Source organism: Lathyrus oleraceus, chromosome 4 (assembly GCF_024323335.1).
Source record: "Lathyrus oleraceus cultivar Zhongwan6 chromosome 4, CAAS_Psat_ZW6_1.0, whole genome shotgun sequence".
Taxonomy (NCBI): domain Eukaryota; kingdom Viridiplantae; phylum Streptophyta; class Magnoliopsida; order Fabales; family Fabaceae; genus Lathyrus; species Lathyrus oleraceus.
In genome coordinates, this window is record NC_066582.1 from 465,543,568 (window position 1) to 465,564,636 (window position 21,069).

The window sequence follows — 21,069 nt, forward strand, 5'->3', positions numbered from 1 at the left end:
AGTTGAAGTTGTTCTCACATGGTGGACTTGTGGTTGTATAGGTTGAGTTTTCTCCCGTGGATAATGAAAGACCTTAGGGCTTTTGTTTAAAATTAATCCACTTACTTTTTGGAAATCTTTTAGCCGAACTACGAGGTTTTGATCCTGTAAAGGTACGTAGGCAATGAATTCATCCATCCAAACACAAAAATAATAAAAATTGTATATTATTTTCTCATCCTCCCAATCAATGTTTGCACAATAAATATTTTCATAAACAATCATCTGATACAACAAGTTATGAAAAGGGTTCCCTAGGAGTACCTAGGATGCATTGAGTGCCTAACACCTTCCCTTTGCATAATTACCCCCTTACTCAGATCTCTGTACCCCTTTTTATTAGTTTTCTTTGTAAAACTTCTTAGGCTTTTGTTCGCTTTTTAGCCATTCCTTTGGATAAATAAAAGTGCGGTGGCGACTCTATCTTTGTATACTTTGCTTTTGATTAGCCAATAAATCATAAAGTGATGAATACACCGCTACATTCACATGTTGCTTGTAATTACTATTTGTGTTACGCATTGACTCGTGACTATGGTGGAAAGCACGCCGATGGCCACTTGATCTGCCACCTCAATTAATGAGGGAGATCAAGTGGTCCACGTTTTTTCTGATTATTTGAATTTCATTTTAATTCTTTTATTTTCATTAATTCATATTAATTTTAATATTGATCCAAAAAATTTCAAATAATTTCCTCTTTCATATTCTGAATTAAAATTATTTTTTGGATTTCATTATTAATATTTTTCATGATTTAATTGATTTTGTGATTATTTTTAATTGTTTAAAAATACTTTTAAGTCTTTAAAAATTCTGAAATTTTTTCTCCAAGGTCCTTTGACCTTGTTTGACCTATGATAAATCTCATGGCCATTTATTTGGTGTTTTGATAAGGTTTTAGGAATTTGATTTTTTTTTTAATTTAAATGCCTTATTTTAGTATTTTTAATTTGAATAAATGCCAAATAATTTTGTTGATCAATTGTAATGACTTGTTTGAGTTTGCCTCTTGTTGTTGGGGCTTGGTCAAGGTTGATTTGATTTTTCTAAGTTAACATCATTGGATTTAGGGGATTGATGGAATGTACATTCCATCTTCCAAAATGAATGGATAATATTAATTTGGTAAAAGTCCTCCTTTGATCAATTTGAGTTTTGATCCATCCCCCTCCCTCTTCATCTTATTCCCCTTCTTTATGCATCTATTTCATTTGGTCTATGATATCTCAATATCTTAAAGCTAGTTGATTGAAAAATTAACATGAGTATGGATGAGATTAGGCCACCTCTTTTGCATATTCTTTTTGTGTGTGGTATGTTTCATGAGCATAGTCCATTATACTATGTCTCTAACATGCATTAACACCAAAATTTTATTGCCCGACCTCAAATAGTTGTGACTTCTACATAAGTCCAATTACGATTGCTTAACATATCGCTAAATTTGTGACACAAAAGGCATAGCATTCTAGTTAGTGAGATTGTAAGTTTCCCCTCTTTCATGGTATTGTGTGGAAATTTGTCCTTTTTTCCTTCCTTTGGAAGATGTCTTGGCTCAAGGATTCATGCTTGTGACAAGTGGGTTGAGTGTTCTCCAAAGAATGTCTTAAAATGAAAAGCAAAATCAAAACAATACTAACTTCTGACTCATTAACAACTAACTTTTAACTTCAAGCCATTTACTTTAATGTCATTTAATTTTAGCCTTTTATTCATTTGCCATTATTCATACCATTCTAATTGTTTATGTTAATACAATTTTCACTTTGTCCACTTGGACCATATTGTGTGATATATCTTGGTTATGTATACTTTGCTTGTTTGTGTGGTCTTTGACCATTAATGTACATAATAACAACAAAAAACCCTAAAAAACTTTTGTGTGGACTGTTGGCTTGATCTTGGACAAATGGACTTAGAACTTAGGCAACATTCCTATGCTAAAGGACTTGGCCAATGCCAACATGCATGGAACCAAGTGCTTGCAATTTGAAACTCCATCTGATACATCATTCAAGATCCCTCTGAGTTCATCTACAACATGATTATTATGAAGTTGTTATTTTGAACCTGGGACTTGTGGAATTCATTTGTTACATGGGCTAATTTAAAGAAGATCATGGAATGGCTAAAGCTTGGATGTGGCTATCTTTATTTAATGCCTTTGCTCTTCAAGATAACATAATTGTGCATTTGTGTGTTGCTTGATTCTAAATGTCTAAGGGAATTCTGGGTTTCTATTGACATTCTTGTCTATTGGATTGCTACCCATTTGGTCAGATCTTTTCAACTCTTAACTTTTAATTTTGTGCATAGGATTAGTCTCTTCATCTTCTCCCCATTTCTTTAATTTCAAAATCTTTCCCTCTCTTTTCAAAATCTTATTTGATTGAACTTATTTTGTTCTAAACTTTGACCACTTTGCAAAAAGATAGAAACTTTGGCCTTATGCCATTGCATTTTCAAACTTCTTTTCTTAAATCAAACTTGTAAATAAACTTAACTATACTTGACTTAAACTTTCAAAAAGTCAAAAAGAACTAACTCATTCAAACCATTTTTAGGCCTTTATGCCTTTCAAACTTAATTTTTGTTAAAAGCAATGCATCCATTTTGAAATTTGTATCACGAACTACGAGGTTTTGATCCCTCATTTTTATGTTGGTACGTAGGCACAAGTCCGAAGGTCTTGTCAAACACAAAAATATAATGAATGAATTCTTTTCTTATCCCCCCATTATATTTGTTTGTAAACATCATTTTATACCAAATACATATGCGCACAAAAAGGGCTCCTTAGGAGTACCTATGACACTTTGGGTGCTAACACCTTCCCTCTGTGTAACCAACCCCATTACCTGTAATCTCTGACATTTTATTAGTTTTGATTTGAAAACTTCTTACTTTTGGGTTTTGTTTGTACTTTTTCCCTTTTCCCTTGGAAACAATAAAAGCGCGGTGGCGACTCTTGTTATTTGATCTCTAGCTTATCCATAGCTTGATGATCATGAATTTACCGCTATAATAACCACATCAATAATTATTATAGTAGATCTAATTTCAACCTCTTCAAACTCCTTGAATCCTAATTATTTCATTGTCTTCCCTTTCAGAGAGTTGTTCTTATTAACTAGAAGTCCCAGTTCTTCATGTGCAACAGATTCATCAAAAACTTATGCCCTAACCCCAAAAAAAATCACAAGATAAGGATAGGTTGGACCATTCAACATGTCAAATAATGAAGACCACTCTTGGACTTTGAAAAATCTCCAAAGATTATACCGATTTTGACTAAATGAGTCAAAGTCGGCAATTTACTCTACCAAAAGCTTCAGATCATCTTGATTCAATTGCATGGTCTTGGGCTTGATAGTCATACTTTTTCCAGAGTTGACAATAATGTGTGCATTGTGATCTTTTAAGGAAGATTCCATGAAGTTTTAGGGTTTCTAGGGGAATTTTTGAAAATGAGGTTTTCAAAGAGAGTTAGAGAGGGCAAAGTGCAGGTACTGAAGTAGTGAGGTGTGCGATTCTGATATAAGAGAAGTGTTTTGAGTGAAAAATATAATTTCAAACAGCATACAACATAAATGCACAAACAAATGAGTAAATGCAAACTACCAAAAACAAAGGAGTTTTTACTCAATAGTTACAATCCATTTATCAGAAGTCATTTCAAATTTATGACACTCAAGAGTGTGAAGTCATGGCTCCTTGATGATTTTGATGATTACAACATCTCTCAACAATTCTCATGTGAAAAGATCAAAAAGCTGTCAAAGACTTGAAGTGAATTGAAGTGGAGTAAAGATTCAAGTGAAGTATATCATTTCAAAGGATCAAGTATCATCTTTGGTATATCTAAAACTTTCACTAATACGATATACAAGTGTTCAAATATTTTTTCCATGATATCTTGGTCCATATAGAAAATTAGGATGTATTGCAATTCATTTTTCACATTCTGCCAAATTCTATTTTTCAAAACTAGGCAGTAACCGATTACCACTGTTATTTTTCAAATATTTTTTTGACGTTGGAAGCAAGTAATCGGTTACCCACCGAGCAGTAACCGGTTACCGCTGACAAATTTTGGCAAATTGGTGCATTTCTTCATTCAAATGTTTTCTTTGCATTCCTTTGAATCATGGCATCCTTTCATTCATCATACTCTTTTAAAAAGGTGTTTGTAGCAATATATAAACATCATTACTCATTTTTTTATGACCGCCTCCTTTCTTGCAAACACTTTCAATTAATCATTCTTATAAAAACTTAGATTTTTATCAAGTGTCCAAAAACTTTCTTAAAAAAGTATTCTTTGCATTAAACCTTCATATACCTTGCTAAGAATACATATCATTTGGTTTGAACATTTGTATACTACATTGAGTGATTGATATCCAAAGGGGAAGATTAATCCAAGTGATTAATATATTCAAGATTCATCATCAAATTTTTAATTAAGTTCCGATTTTTGTATCATACCTTGTTGTCCAGGATTGTTGGAAACAAGTGAAGTGTTGAAGAGGATTGTTCTTCATACACTTGATTACCTATAGGTTATATAGTAAGCATCACCATTGGTATGAGTAGGCTGTACAATAATTCTAACTATAGTGAAATCTCTTTCGAGTTGAAAGGGGTGTGTAGTACCTTCGGAGTGTGAAGGGAACCACTATAAATTTCTGGTGTCCTTTTACTTTCTGCAATTTATTTTTCAGCACTTAAACGAAAAATAACCAAGAACCGGAAACAAGATCGAAGAAATTTTTACCACCTAATTCACCCCCCCCCCCCCCCCTCTTAGGCGCTTTTACAACATACAATTGGCATCAGAGCAAGTTATAGGTAACTTGTTCCTAGAGATCCAGCATGGCTTCCGCAAGCATAAACCCGATTTTCAAAGATGGTGGAAGTAGCAACAAGCCCCGACTCTTCTCCGGAGAATATTTTGATTTCTGGAAAATCAGAATGAAGGAACATCTTGAGGCCCAAAGAGAAGGTATATGGGAAGCAGTTGAAGAAGGTCCACACAAACCGGTGAATGTGGTGAATGGAGTTGGTACCGCAAAGTTGAAAAACACCTATGACGAAGATGATAGGAAAAAGATTCTGAATGAGAAGAAGGCAATCAACATACTCCAAAGCGCTCTTAGTATGGACGAGTTCTTCCGTATATCTCAATGTAAATCGACAAAGGAGATTTGGGAAACCTTGGTTGAAACACATGAAGGAACCGCCGAAGTGAAGAGATCGAGGCTAAACACTCTAAGTCAAGAATATGAGATGTTCCGCATGCAGCCCGGTGAATCTATAGTTGCCTTACAAAAGAGATTCATCCATCTAACAAATCACTTGATTGCTCTCGGTAAAACCTTCACCAATGATGATCTCAACCTGAAAGTCCTAAGATCTTTGACAAGAGAATGGCAACCGAAGGTGACCGCTATTTCGGAAAAGAAGAGTCTCTCAAGGATGACATTCGTGTCTCTATTTGGCAAACTTCAAGAACACTAATTAGAACTTGGAAGGCTCGAGAAGCACGAAAGTCAAGAAAAGAAGTCCAAGGGAATTGCCTTGAAGGTTAATTCAAAAAATGACAAAGATGATGAGACGTCCGAAGATGAGAACATTATGCTTCTTGTGATGAAGCTTGGTAAGTTTTTTAATAAAAATAAAAATTCCTCTTATCCTAAAAAGAATAAACATTTAAGTAAAAGGAACCATCCACATCAATGCAAGACGTCACTTGTTATGAATGTGGAAAGCAAGATCACATAAAGCCGGATTGCCCGAAACTTGAAAAGAAAGGAGAATTCAAAGGCAAGAAGGAATTCAAGAACAAAAAAGCTTATGTTTCTTAGGACAATAATGAGATAAGTTCATCTTCGGAACCGGAAAGCGATGAATGTGCGAACACGGCTCTTATGGCATCACATCACTCCGATGAAGAAATCAATGAGGTATGCTTGAAGACAACTTCGAATCAATGGTATCTTGATAGCGGTTGTTCAAAGCATATGATGGGCGATGTCAACAAATTTTCACATCTATCTTTAAAGGCCAAAGGATATTTTACATATGGTGATGACAATAAAGGAAAGATCCTTGGAGTAGGAACCATTGGAGCACCTCCTTTTACCATCATCGAAGATGTCCTTTATGTTGAAGGCCTAAAGCACAACCTACTTAGCATAATTCAATTGTGTGACAAAGGGTTCCGAATCAACTTCACAAAGGATAAATGTTTAATAGAACATGAAGTCACCCATGACATTTTGCTAAAAGGTAAAAGGGTTAATAATATTTTTATGACTTCATTTGATGACTCTTCCTTGAAGGTAAAATGCTTAATGACGAACAACAACGAGGCTTGGCTATGGCATAAAAGATTTGCTCACATTCACATGGAGCACATGAACAAGTTGATAAAGCATGATCTAGTTGTTGGTCTTCCAAAGATTAAGTTCATCAAGGATAAGCTATGTGACGCATGTCAAAAGGGAAAGCAAACCAAGACAACTTTCAAATCCAAGAATGTTGTATCTACGTCTAGGCCACTTCAACTCTTGCACATGGATCTCTTCGGTCCGTCAAGAACGAAAAGCTCCAGAGGTAATGTTTACTCTTTAGTTATTGTTGATGACTTCTCTAGATATACGTGGACATTGTTTCTAGTGCAGAAAAGTGATGCTTTCAAGGCTTTCAAGAAGTATGCGAAACAAATTCAAAATGAGAAGTCCCTCACAATAACCTCCATAAGAAGTGACCACGGTGGAGAATTCCAAAATACATTCTTTGAAGAATTTTGCAAAGAGCACGGAATTTCCCACAACTTCTCCGCACCACGAACACCACAACAAAACGGTGTCGTAGAAAGAAAGAATAGATCTTTGGTGGAGCTCGCAAGAACAATGCTCAGCGACTCCAACCTTCCTAAATATTTTTGGGCAGACGCAGTTAGCACAACATGTTTTGTAAGCAACCGTGTCAACATTCGGCCGATTCTCAAAAAGACTCCGTATGAGCTATTCAAATGAAGGATGCCCAATATATCTTTCTTTCACATTTTTGGGTGCAAATGTTTTGTCCTCAACAATGGTAAGGACAACCTTGGTAAGTTCGATGAGAAATCCGACGAAGGTATCTTCCTTGGCTACTCCCTATCTAGTAAGGCATTTAGAACTTTCAATAAAAGAACTCTTTCTATTGAAGAATCAATGCATGTATCTTTTGATAAAACTAACCCCTCGAAAGAGGATAACATTATTGTTGACGATGATGATGATGATATAATAGATATGTCACAACAACAAAAGGAAGTTCCAAATGATCAACCAATACCACAAGGAGATGACTCACCAATCATTAAAGAACATCATGATCTACCGAAAGAATGGAGAACTCATAGAGATCACCTGATCGATAAAGTTATTGGTGATATTAGCCAAGGCGTTGCAACACGACAAAATCTCAAGGATGCTTTTCTCAACATGGCTTTTGTATCTCAAATAGAACCAACCAAAGTCGATGAAGCCTTACGCGACGATCAATGGATAGTAGCAATGCAAGAAGAACTCAACCAATTCCAAAGGAATCAAGTTTGGAGTCTTGTACCAAGACCGAACAACAAGCACATTATAGGAACAAGATGGGTGTTCAAGAACAAACTTGATGAGAATGGGATCATAGTTCGTAACAAAGCAAGATTGGTCATACAAGGATACAACCAAGAGGAAGGAATTGATTTTGATGAGACGTTCGCTCCAATAGCAAGGTTAGAAGCAATTCGATTATTACTTGCTTATGCTTGTTCTATGAATTTTCAATTTTTTCAGATGGATGTCAAAAGCGCTTTCCTAAATGGCTATATCAATGAAGAAGTCTACGTCAAACAACCTCCGGGTTTTGAAGACTTCAAGAATCCTTCACATGTTTACAAGTTGAAGAAAGCACTATATGGCTTAAAGCAAGCACCAAGAGCATGGTATGACCGCCTCAACAACTTTCTATGTGAAAAGGGATTTGTAAAAGGAAAGGTTGACAAGACTTTGTTCATAAAGAAGATCAAGGGTAACACCTTATTGGCTCAAGTCTATGTCGATGACATCATCTTCGGTTCAACAAACAAAGATCTTTGTGAAGAATTTTCAATTATGATGCAAGGAGAATTCGAGATGTCCATGATGGGAAAATTGAACTATTTTCTTGGACTACAAATCAAGAAAACAAAGGATGGCATCTTCATCAACCAATCTAAGTATTGCAAGGAATTGTTGAAAAGATTCGATTTGGATAGTTGCAAAGTGATGTCCACTCCTATGGGATCCGGAACGTATGTTGATCAAGATGAATCCGGAGTTTCAATAGATATCACAAAATATCGAGGTATGATTGGTTCATTACTATATTTGACGGCAGGTCGTCCTGACATTATGTTTAGTGTATGTTTGTGTGCACGCTTTCAAGCAAATCCGAAGGAATCACATCTCACCGCCGTAAAGAGGATTATGAAGTATCTCAAAGGAACAACGAACGTCGGACTATGGTATCCAAAAGGTAGTATATGTTCCTTGATTGGTTATTCTGACGCCGATTATGCAGGATGTAAGACCGATAGGAAAAGCACAAGTGGTACTTGTCACATTCTCAGGAATGCACTAGTGTCGTGGGCATGCAAGAAGCAAGCATGTGTCGCACTTAGCACGGCCGAAGCCGAATACATTGCAGCAGGCAGTTGTTGTGCACAGATTTTATGGCTTAAGCAACAACTTCTTGATTTTGGTGTAGATCTCGGTTGCATTCCTCTTCGATGCGATAACACAAGTGCCATCAACATCACAAAGAACCCGGTCATACATTCAAGGACAAAGCACATAGATATCCGGCATCATTTCCTTCGAGATCACGTGCTCAACGGAGATGTAGATGTTACGTTCGTGGATACACATAACCAACTTGCCGACATATTCACAAAACCATTGGCTAAAGAGCAATTTTTCAAGATTCGCCGAGAACTTGGAATTTTGAGCGAAACGGATCTCTGATTTTTTTCATCGAACATTCATGGTACATCATCAAGGATGAAAGGTATGTAATTTATATAATTTTTCGAGTTCGGTAAGTTTCACTTTTTATGCATTCTACGTCGAAAGTATGACGTTTTTCGATTTTTCTACAATGTATATTATTTTTCATGATATGTTTCTTTGACTAAAAGTTGCCTTAATATGTGTTTAAACATGTCTAAGTGATAATTTATGAAAATTCCTTACCATATTTGCTGTATCAAGTTGCTGTTTTTGCATTTTTGGCTTGAGTAACCGGTTACCTTCAGGGTAGTAACCGGTTACCGCTGTTCGTGTTTTCTTTTATTTTTCGTATTTTTGCATGCGTAACCGGTTACCTGCGGGGTAGTAACTGGTTACCACTGAAAAAGTCAGAAAAAAAATTAATTTTTAAAACATTCCCATGTGTTGCTCTTTATGTGTGTTTATCACTTTGTCTTGGAAATCTATCATCTTCCATCTTCCACCTTCCACCTTCAATGTCATAAATCCATTTTCAAGAAAATCACACCCACTTACTCAAAATCATAAATCAACCTCTTAAATATCAAACCCACTCTCTCTTCCAACATCCAACCATCTTCACCTCTCTCAATTCAAGTTTCATTTTCGGATTTCCCTTTCAAACCCTAACTCTCAAAACCAAAATCATGGCTCCTTCCAAGAAGAACAAAGGAAAGCAACCTATTGGTGAAAGTTCTCAAGCTGATGAAATTAGGGAAGAAACTGTGGATATGCAACCTTCAAAGGCTAAGAAATCCAAATCTGAAGTTGGTAGAAGGGAATTGATGAATACAAAATATGTGAAGTTCACTGCCTTTCCTGCTCACAGTTTCAATTTTGAGGAGCTTCTACAAAATTCTGGTGTTAAAGATTTGGTCTCTGAGGTAGGCTTGATTTATCCCGAATTGGTTAAAACTTTTTATCGCAATATTAAGTTTGCACATGATGAGTTTGGTGACATATGTATGGAGTCTTGTGTTAACAATACTAAGATGTCTATTGGGTTAGAAGATATTTCTAAATGTTTAGGAATTCCAAATAAGGGATATGAATTCCGTATCGGATTTATTCCAAGTGAGGAATGGAAAGATTTTGATACTTTGAACTATTTTGTTGAGATTTCTCGTGGAACTCATGATGATTTAATTGGTAGACAATCTCAATCATCTCGTGTTATCAAGTATGCTAAATCCTTGACTGTTAGTGACCGGATGTTACACTATGTTTTAGCATACATTTTGGTGTCTCGACATTCTAATCATGCTCAAGTGACCGACTTTGATGTGTTTTTGATTAAAGCCTTGAAAATGGGATGGGATATAAATTGGTCATATTTGTTCTTTTATCATTTGAAACATCTACTTGGTCTCGCCGGAGGGCTGCCATATGCTTACTTTGTCTCAAAATTATTGGCTTATTTTAATGTTCCTCTTGAAAATGAAGAATATCTTGAGATGGATGAACAACTGTGTGAGATCAACAAAACCACAATCTCTAAGAATACCGGAAGTGTTCTTGCTCCGGATGGCACTTATAGATATAAAGATGAATTGGATGTTGCTGCCCCGGAAGGAGGATATTCCTTGGAATCTCTTCATCATGAGATGATGTCTATGAAATTGCAAATGAACTCCAATCATCGTCAAGCAATGTGTGGGATTAACAAACTTCTCAAGCTTTACCGCTCTAAACCGTCCTTTGAAGAAGACGAAGATGTGGAGATGGAAGAGGGTTCCGGAAGTGATTAAGTGTTTTGGTCTTGTTTATGTTCTTATCATATCTATGTTGTAGTTTTATGTGATATGTTTCTAATTATCTAGTACAATATCAATGTTTTCATGTGTTTAAACCTTGGTTATCATTTTTGTGAATGAATGCTTATTATGTTTGAGAATTTATGACTGTTTTTTTATCAAGTCTTTTCCCAACCTTTTTTCTAATGACAAAGGGGGAGAAGAATTGCTTGTTGTTTTTGTTTCTCTAACATTTTGTAGGAAAGATACACATTTCCAAAGCTTTGCTAATATTCCAAAAGAAAAGGGGAGCACTTGCATAGGGGGAGATATCCTTGGATTAGAGAAACAAGTTTAGAATTAACTTTCAAGTAGTGAGTTGTCATCATCAAAAAGGGGGAGATTGTGAAGTCATGGCTACTTGATGATTTTGATGATTACAACATCTCTCACTAATTCTCATGTGAAAAGATCAAAAACCTGTCAAAGACTTGAAGTGAATTGAAGTGGAGTAGAGATTCAAGTGAAGTATATCATTTCAAAGGATCAAGTATCATCTTTGGTATATCTAAAACATTCACTAATATGATATACAAGTGTTCAAATATTTTTTCCATGATATCTTGGTCCATATAGAAAATTAGGATGTATTGCATTTCATTTTTCACATTCTGCCAAATTCTATTTTTCAAAACTAGGCAGTAACCGGTTACCACTGTTATTTTTCAAATATTTTTTTGACGTTGGAAGCAAGTAACCGGTTACCCACCGAGAAGTAACCGGTTACCGTTGACAAATTTTGGCAAATTGGTGCATTTCTTCATTCAAATATTTTCTTTGCATTCCTTTGAATCATGGCATCCTTTCATTCATCATACTCTTTCAAAAAGGTGTTTGTAGCAATATATAAACATCATTACTCATTTTTTTATGACCGCCTCCTTTCTTGCAAACACTTTCAATTAATCATTCTTATAAAAACTCAGATTTTTATCAAGTGTCCAAAAACTTTCTTAAAAAAGTATTCTTTGCATTAAACCTTCATATACCTTGCTAAGAATACATATCATTTGGTTTGAACACTTGTATACTACATTGAGTGATTGATATCCAAAGGGGAAGATTAATCCAAGTGATTAATATATTCAAGATTCATCATCAACTTTTTAATTAAGTTCAGATTTTTGTATCATACCTTGTTGTACAGGATTGTTGGAAACAAGTGAAGTGTTGAAGAGGATTGTTCTTCATACACTTGATTACCTATAGGTTAGATAGTAAGCATCACCATCGGTGTGAGTAGGTTGTACAATAATTCTAACTATAGTGAAATCTCTTTCGAGTCGAAAGGGGAATGGAGTACCTTCGGAGTGTGAAGGGAACCACTATAAATTTCTGGTGTCCTTTTACTTTTTGCAATTTATTTTTCAGCACTTAAACGAAAAATAACCAAGAACCGGAAACAAGATCAAAGAAATTTTTACCACCTAATTCACCCCCCTCTTAGGCGCTTTTACAACTTACAAAGAGGACATATGTCAAACGAAGTTTCCAAAGGATGTCCAATTGTATGCATATCAGAGGCAGTTAATCTTGTTCATAGTATTAGAGACCGAGATGTTCAAGAGGCTATTTATTCATCAGAAGCTGACTCAGAGCTTTCACATCAAGGTAGCTTATGTACATTTTCAAACTCTGATATAGATTAAAAAATAATCCCAACTGATGGAAGTAGAATTATAATTATAAGGTGTAATTCTTCTTTTATAAGTATAAAGATCTTCTGATAAACATTCAACAGATGTTAGGATCATAAATTATTTAATAAAATACAAACATGCCTCTCTTTGCAGTACAACTCTTTTGCGAATCATCAGAAGTCTCATTATATTTCTCAAAACAACTGGATAAACTTCATATGCATAATCAAGAATCTTAAGCACCAGTCCATAGTGGAAGACTTTAATCTTTCTAGTACCAGTAATCTTGTCTTATTGGTTTCTTCCAAATTCCATATCTCCTCCCTCTTTCAGAGTTAGGATTTGGAATGAAGACCTTCTTCGTGTTTAAGGTTGTAAGCAACCACTGTCTTGGAGCAACTATTTATTTGTTCTTTTCTTTTAGCTCAAATGAAGAAAAAATAATCTCATTCTTTGGTACCCATACTTTTATGGGTCCTCTGAGGTTAGTTTTATAGGGCTTCTTCTTGCTTTGTCTGTTAGCTTTATAGTAAGGTTTAGACTCCTTCTAGACAGTTTCTCTAGGATAAGTCTTAACCTTGACTTCAGAAACTTTAGGAACTTTAGATATGATAACTTTAGATTTTGAGTCCTTCATAGTTTGTGAGTTACTTATCACAGGTTCTAATTGGTTCAGAATTTTAACTTTTTCAGCAATAGGCAAAAAGGAAGCATTCGGCCCCTTTTAAACAGTGCTTGAAGAAGAAAGATCTGATGGTTTCATCGAGACATTAAACCTTGGATAGTAAGGTTTCTGGTGATAAACAAGTCCTTCCCCTTTTCTCTTACTTACACCATAAATTATGGAGGCAAGTTTGGTTCTATCATAACTAGATATAATGAAATCTCGAAGAGCTAATTAATTTTTGTCCAGAGATTTGTCATACATATTCTTCATTGAAGTAATTTATTCTTTTTCAAGACTTTCAATTTTTTGTTTAGAGAGTTTTAGTTCATCTTTTAAAAAATCACATTGCTTCTTCGATGTTTTATATGTGTGGCTTTCTGTTGGCATCTTTCAATAAGGTCATGACACAAAGTACTTAAATCAGATTTTGAGAGATTAGAAAATACTTGCTCTGTGTCTTCTGACTTAGAGTCAGAATCAACTTCAGATTCTGAGTTTGAGAAGATCAGGACATTCAACAATGAAATGACCAGACTTCTTACAGTTGTAACATTCATTCTAATCTTTACTTCCATAACTTGACCCTTTAAAGTTGTCTCTCTTACCAGAGATTCTGGTCTTCTTTCTGGCCAAATATTTAAGTCTTTTGATGATAAATGTTAGTTCATCATCATCAAATTCTTCATCAGAAGCTTCATCATGAGTGGCTTCTTTGAGGTTTTGAGAGGATCTCTCATATCCCCTCACAATTTTTAAATCCATAATTTCAACCTACTTGTCAGGCTCATCTCCATTTGTCTCCAAGTCATGACTTTAGAGATTGCTAATAAGCCCTTCAAGACTTAAGAAGATTAAGTCTTTAGCTTCTTGAATAGTAGTCACTTTGGGTCTGAATTTGACAGAAAGACTCCTAAGAATCTTTTGATATGGACATTTGTATAACTCTTGTTTAAAACCTGAAGTCCAGACACAAGAACCTAAAATCTTGAAAACATAGATTCAATGTTCTCATCATTCTTCATCCTGAACAACTCATATTGCTGAATCAGAAGATTGGCTTTAGCTTCTTGAACCTGTTGATTTCCTTCATAGGTAGCTCATAGGGATTTAAAGATAGTCTTTGTAGTTGACTTGTCAATAATGTTTACATACTCAGAATAAGGTAAAGCATCAACAAGAATTCCTCTCACTCAATGACGCTTTCTATAAATATTATTTTGATCAGGAGTGAGAGACTTTCTATCAAAAACTATTCCAACACAATCAACATGAAAGTTAATGCCATCTTTCAAGATATCCCATAACTCATCATCTAGACCAATAATGTGAGTGTACATCTTGATTTTCCACCATTCAAATTCAGGTGAGTCTCCACTGAATGTTGGTGGTCTAGCCGTATAGGTATTTTGACCAGATGTACTTTTATCATGATTGTTATTACAACAAGGGGGTTCTTTACTAGAGCTAGTAACACCATAACTCTCAGGCATGATGAAAAAAGTATTTTTCTCAAGATATTTTATGTACCATGGTTAAGTGTTTACTACAGATCGTGCTCAAATACCAACTAAAGGTGAGAATAATACACAAGAAGGGGGATTGAATTGTGTATGCCCAAAAATTGATTTCACTTTTGAATCAACACATTTAGATTCTGAATAAGGTTCAGACTCTGATATCAGAAGAAAACACATAAGCGGAAATATAAAGATCAGAAGTAAATGCAAGTAACACACAAAAATCATCCTGGTTCCTCTCCTCAACTGAGATTAGTCCAAACCGTTTGCCTTAACAAGAAATTTTCAATATAAACAAACAAGTTACAAATTTCTCAAGCACACTTGCAAGAGACTTAAATGCTCAATCACACTAGAAAGAGACTTCTACTCAAGTCCTCATATAAGAGACTTCCTTTCTTAATAAACCTAGAAAGATACTTCATTGCTCAAGTCCTCAGACAAGAGACTTGAAGGTGAGAAAAACAAGAAAGGGGGTTTGAATTGTTTTGGAAAATAAGCGCTTTTTCAAAATAAAGACCACACAAGGAATTTATACTGGTTCGCTTATCACACAAAGCTACTCCAGTCCACCCGGCCGAGGTGATTTCGCCTTCAACAAGGACTTAATCCACTAATCTTGAAAGATTGTTTACAACCAACGTCTAAGAGAAAGATCTCCTAGTCCTCTCAAGTATATAGACTGCGCAGAGTCACTTGAGGAAATAAAACAATAGATAAAAGACTATGTAATCTAGAGTGCTTCTAGGCTAAGCAAATATTACAACAGTAAGAACAAAAGAGTGTTTCACGTTCTAGGCAAAAGCTTTGTGAAATATTGAGAGAGAGAGAGAGAATGTTTCAGTGTATGCTTGCGCGCCTCTCAATGTTGATTGCTGTCCTTTGTATAGGAGTGAAAGGACCGTTGAAATTGATGGCAGATAATATGTCTTGAATAGAAATTAATGCCATAACTTCTGTTGTTTCTTGCCAAAACAACTTTGTCTCCCCGAATAACTTCTTTCCAAATATAGTTCCTTTCCATTTAAATTTGAAGTTAACGTTACTCTTTCTGTATTAGGGAATCCATTATCAAAGTCTGCGTGACTCTGGGAATCTTGGAATCTTGCTGTGATGATTCGGAGCTTCTGATGTTTATCTTAAGGAGTTCTGATGAAGTCTTCAGATAACGCTGAGAGCTTCTGGAATGATATACCGTTGTTCAGAGTTAGAACTTCTAGAGTGCACTTCTTCTTCAGATGCTTCTGATATTCTGCTGTTTTGCTCAGAGTTAGAACTTCTTGAGCGTGTTTCTACTTCAGATGCTTCTGATCTTCTGATAATTTGTATCTGATATGATTCTGTATCTGATGACGTCATCAGATATCTTCCTTCTTTCCTTAGAACCCTGCGCACTTAGAAACTTTTCGTTAGGGTGCCATTTTTGGTTTCATCCTTTGTTATCATCAAAATCATGGAATCTGTTGTAGAACAATTTTTGTTCTTACAATCTCCTCCTTTTTGATGATGACAAAACAAACTTAAATAGCAGATGAAACAGGAAATGTCAGATCAGGAGCTCCCCCTGAGATGAGCTAGGGAGATCAGAAGTTCTTACCAGAGTTTCCAAGCAATGAAGTTTCGATACTATCTGCAATTTCTTAAGTCCAATGTTAGATGAATTTATTTTTAAGAAAAACATGTTGCAGAGTGCTTAGGGTATTAGGCAATTTTCATCAGAGCTATATTGATTTCTCCCCCTTTTTGTCAGAATCAAAAAGACATGAACAAAATAATCAAAAAGATATTATATTAATAGAGCAACAGAGACAACGGCAAGAAAACAAACAAGCAAACATCAGAGCAAGGAACACAAGGCAACAAACAAAAAGAATCCTAAGTGCCTAAGGGTTGGGAGGCGAAGGCATTCTCTGAAGCAGTTGAGCCAGCATGTTCTGAATATTGTCGTTGACGGTATCCTGTTTATCCATTCTGGCACGGAGTTCCTTCTGGTCTTTCTTAAGTTCTTCAAGTGTCTGGAGAACCATAGGGACAACAGTGGAGGACTCCCCCTGAGTTAGAGCACTCTGTGCTTCAGCAGCGGCCTTCGCTTCAGCTTCAGCAGCAGCTTGTGCTTCAGCTTCAGCGGCAGCAGCAGCATCGGCCAGAGCTTTGGCTTCAGCTTCCTTTGCCCTTTGGATTTCTGCTTGTCGAGCTCTTTCTTCTTCTTGTCTTCTTGCTTCTTCTTCAGCTTCTCTGACAAGTTTTTCCTGTAGTCTTGCCACAGCATCTCTGATGAAGTCGTTTCTGACTTGCTCAGAGATGTGCTTCAGCTTGAAAGCTTCAGAAGTCATCCAGCCAATGACTCTGTTCTAGTGTGTCCTTACAGAGTCAGGATCATCACTGATGCCAGAGTTAATGGTCAGAGACTTGACCTTCTGTACTGAAGCCCCTGCGAACAACATTATGGCTTCCTCAAGGGTAGGCATGGAATGTTCAGGTTCATGTTCAGATGTTTGGGGTGGAGAGTTTGGAGGGTTTAAGTTTAATGTTAGAGGTTCAGGTTCAGCAAAAGTGTTTTGGGGGGTGATGTCAGAGGGTTGAGCTTCAGAAAGGTTGTTGGTTGTTTGTTCTGGGGGTGGTGAAGTGACTTCAGGTTCAGGTGGAGGTTGTTGTGGTTGTTGTGAGTTTCGGTTTAGAGAATAAAGGTGAGCTAAAATGGGAGAAGCGGGGTCAGAAGGTTCTGGGTCAGAGGAGAGGATAAGGTAGGGAGGTGATTCTGGGGCTGAAGATGAAGAGGTGGTTTGATTGAGTTCTTTAGCTTCAGAACGTGGTAAAGAGGTATGGGCAAGATTGAATTTTGGTAAAGGTTGTGAGGTTCTGGTTGTAGAAGGTGGGGTTTCAGAGGTGGTGTATATAGGTGCTGGGAGAGGATTAGAGGAAGCCACAGGAGGTTCAGAGGGAATAGAGGGAGCAGACTTACCAGTAGTTACTTGCAGAGGCACTGGAGATCTTGTTTCAGAAGTTTCTCCTAGCCTTGCTTTCTTTGCCTTTGAAGACTTCTTTTCAGAGGGACCTCTTTTGTACTTGACGAAGTCTTCTTCTGAATCTAGACAATCGTCCAGTCTGAAGTCAGAGATGTCAACTCCTTCATCCTTCAGACGCTGCATGTAGTGAAGGATTGCTTCTCTGGGTTCATTCTTGTAGAACCTTGCAAGACCATGTGGCAGCTTCCTCTGATCTTTCAAGGCATCCCAGGAGGTGTCCAGCGTGGGTTTGACTTGAATCTTCTTCAGAATTCCCATGCTTTTCAGATTTCTGGAGTTAAGAGGCTTTCCAGTATCTATCGCCAGATCTTCCATAAGTTTGTTCTTCTCCAGATGATCTACAAGCCCATTTTCGATCAGAACATCAGACATAAGTCTTCCCAGAGGGATGTAGGTTCTGGGTTTCATGTTGTTTCTGGTCTCCCGTACAGAGTCTCTGAGATACTTGAAGAGTAGTGCTGGGAGGCAGAGCTTCAAACCCTTGTGAATGCAATACAGAATGCACTTCTGATCTGTATTGATGTAGTCAGAGGAGTTTGATGCTGGGCGGTGATGAATGGTTCCCAGAATGATCTTGAGCCATACTCTAAGGTTCTGATGAAGTTCTTTGTTCTTTAATGGATTGCCTTCAGTGTTCTGTTTGAAGATGGTGGGATTGATTACTTGAGCAATGTACTTTGATCTAGGGTTGATGTCGTAGATCCTTCTTCCTCCAGTTTTCTCCATGTTCAGTAAAGAAGCAATTGACTTTTCAGTAATCACTATCTTGACCCCCAACACGTAGGAGACGATGAAATGGTCATCAGCGTCAGCAAATCTCCAGAATTCTTTGATGAGGTATGGGTAAACAGGGCCATAAAGCCGTTGAAAGTAGTTTTCCCAACCTTGTTGACGAAGTTCTTCAGTAAGATCTACTCCATTCCTTTTCATGTTGTTGAAGTCTACCAGTGATTCACATAAAACTTCCAGTCCCTCAAAGGGAGTTGCCAGGTTGATATGAGGCTCACGATCAAGAACATGGGGTTCCTTGTACACTGGAGTAATGGATACGCCTGTAACTGTTGGAGTGGAAGTGTTTGTGCTTTGGGTTGTGGTGCTTGATTCCATTTGCTGAGAAAAGTTGAAAACTTGTTGTTGTTGAGCATCCATTGTTGATGAAGATGAGTAGAAGATGAACTGCTTGCAGAAATGCTTCAGAGAATAGGTTTGAGAGTGAGTGAGAGTGAAAAGTGTGTGAAGTGTGAGAGGAGTGTTTAAATACCCTAAACAAAAACACATGCAAAACGACACACACTTCAGCGTTAGCACGAAAACCAAGTTAGCACGCTTGGGGGAAAAATGATTATGGCTCATTAATGATTGTCTAATCCCAACAGTATGCACACTGCTCGAGGAGATCTCAAACGTTTGGCCTTTGAATTTCTTCTGGACAACTGTCTAGAAGTTCCAAGGTTAGACGCTAAGTGCTCCACGTGGTTTGATGTATCTGATCTTTAGGAATACCAAAGGATTGGTTCTTGGAGATTTCTAACTCAGATATCTTCTTAACTTGGTAGAAGTATCAGAGTCAGAGACAGAAGCTCATTTGTTTATGTCAGAGTCTCATTTTACATCTTCAGAGGCACAATTTAGTCAGGGCAATTTTGAATGTTCAGATTTTCTAAGATAAAAAGAAATCTATCTTCAGCTAAAGGCTTAGTAAATATATCTGCCCATTGATGATCTGTATCAATGAACTTCAATGTTACTATCCCTTTCTGAACATAGTCTCTGATAAAATGATGTTTTATTTCAATGTGCTTAGCTCTGGAGTGTAGAATGGGATTCTTACTTAGACAAATGACAGCAGTGTTATCACAGAAGATAGGAATGTTACTCTCGAAGATTTGCAGATCTTCTAACTGATTCTTCATCCAGAGCATCTGAGTTGTGCATAGTGATGTTGAGATGTATTCTGCTTCTGCAGTAGATAGAGCGATGGTTGACTGTCTCTTGCTGGCCCAGGATATCAAATTGTTTCCTAGGAGCTGGCAATTTCCAGATGTGCTTTTTCGTTCCAGTCTATCTCCTGCATAATCTGCATCACAGTAACCCGAAAGTCTATACTCTGATGTTTTCTCATACATCAGGCCCAGGTTAGGAGTTCCTTTCAGATATTTGAGAATTCTCTTAACTGCTGTTAAGTGAGTTTCTCTAGGATCTGATTGGAATCTGGCACAGAGACAGACACTAAAGAGAATATCAGGTCGAGTAGCAGTTAGATAGAGAAGAGAGCCTATCATACCTCGATAGAGCTTCTGACAAACCTTTTTGCTTACTTCTTCCTTTTCAAGAATGCATGTTGGATGCATGGGAGTTTTTGCAGAGTTGTAGTCAGCCATGTCAAATTTCTTCAGAACATCTTTAATGTATTTGCTTTGATGGACGTACGTGACTTCTGAAGTTTGATTAATTTGAATTCCCAGAAAGAACTTTAGTTCTTGCATTAAGCTCATTTCAAATTCTGCCTGCATTAACTCAGAGAATTCTTGACAAACAGAGGCGTTAGCTGAACCAAAAATAATATCATCAACGTATATCTGGCATATCATGAGATCATTGTTAAGGTTTTTACAGAAGAGTGTGGAGTCAACTTTTCCTCTGATAAAATTGTGTTCCAGAAGAAAATTGCTTAAACGTTCATACCAAGCTCTGGGAGCTTGTTTAAGTCCATATAAAGATTTTTTAAGTTTAAAGACATGTTCTGGAAATTTTGGATTTTCAAAACCTGGAGGTTGGTTGACATACACTTCTTCTGATATATAACCATTAAGGAATGCGCTCTTGACATCCATTTGATATAATTTGATAGAGTGGTTTATAGCAAAAGAAACAAGAAGACGAATAGATTCTAACCTTGCGACTGGAGCAAAGGTTTCATTGTAGTCAATACCTTCTTGTTGACTGTAACCTTGAGCTACCAGTCGAGCTTTATTTTTGATGACTTCTCCTTTCTCATTCAGCTTGTTTCTGAAAACCCATCTGGTTCCAATAACGTGAGTGCCTCTGGGCTTAGGAACAAGATCCCAGACATCATTCTTTGTGAATTGATCTAATTCTTCTTGCATGGCTGAAACCCAGTCGTTATCTTGAAGTGCTTCATCACAGGACGTAGGCTCGATCAGAGAAACTAGTCCCAGAGGAGTATCTTCAGAGGTCCTGAAGGTAGATCTGGTTCTGACAGGTTCGTCCTTGTTACCCAGAATCAAATCTTCAGATACGTTGATACGACTTTTAGCTTTCTTTGGGATTTCTGGGGATTTGATTTCCT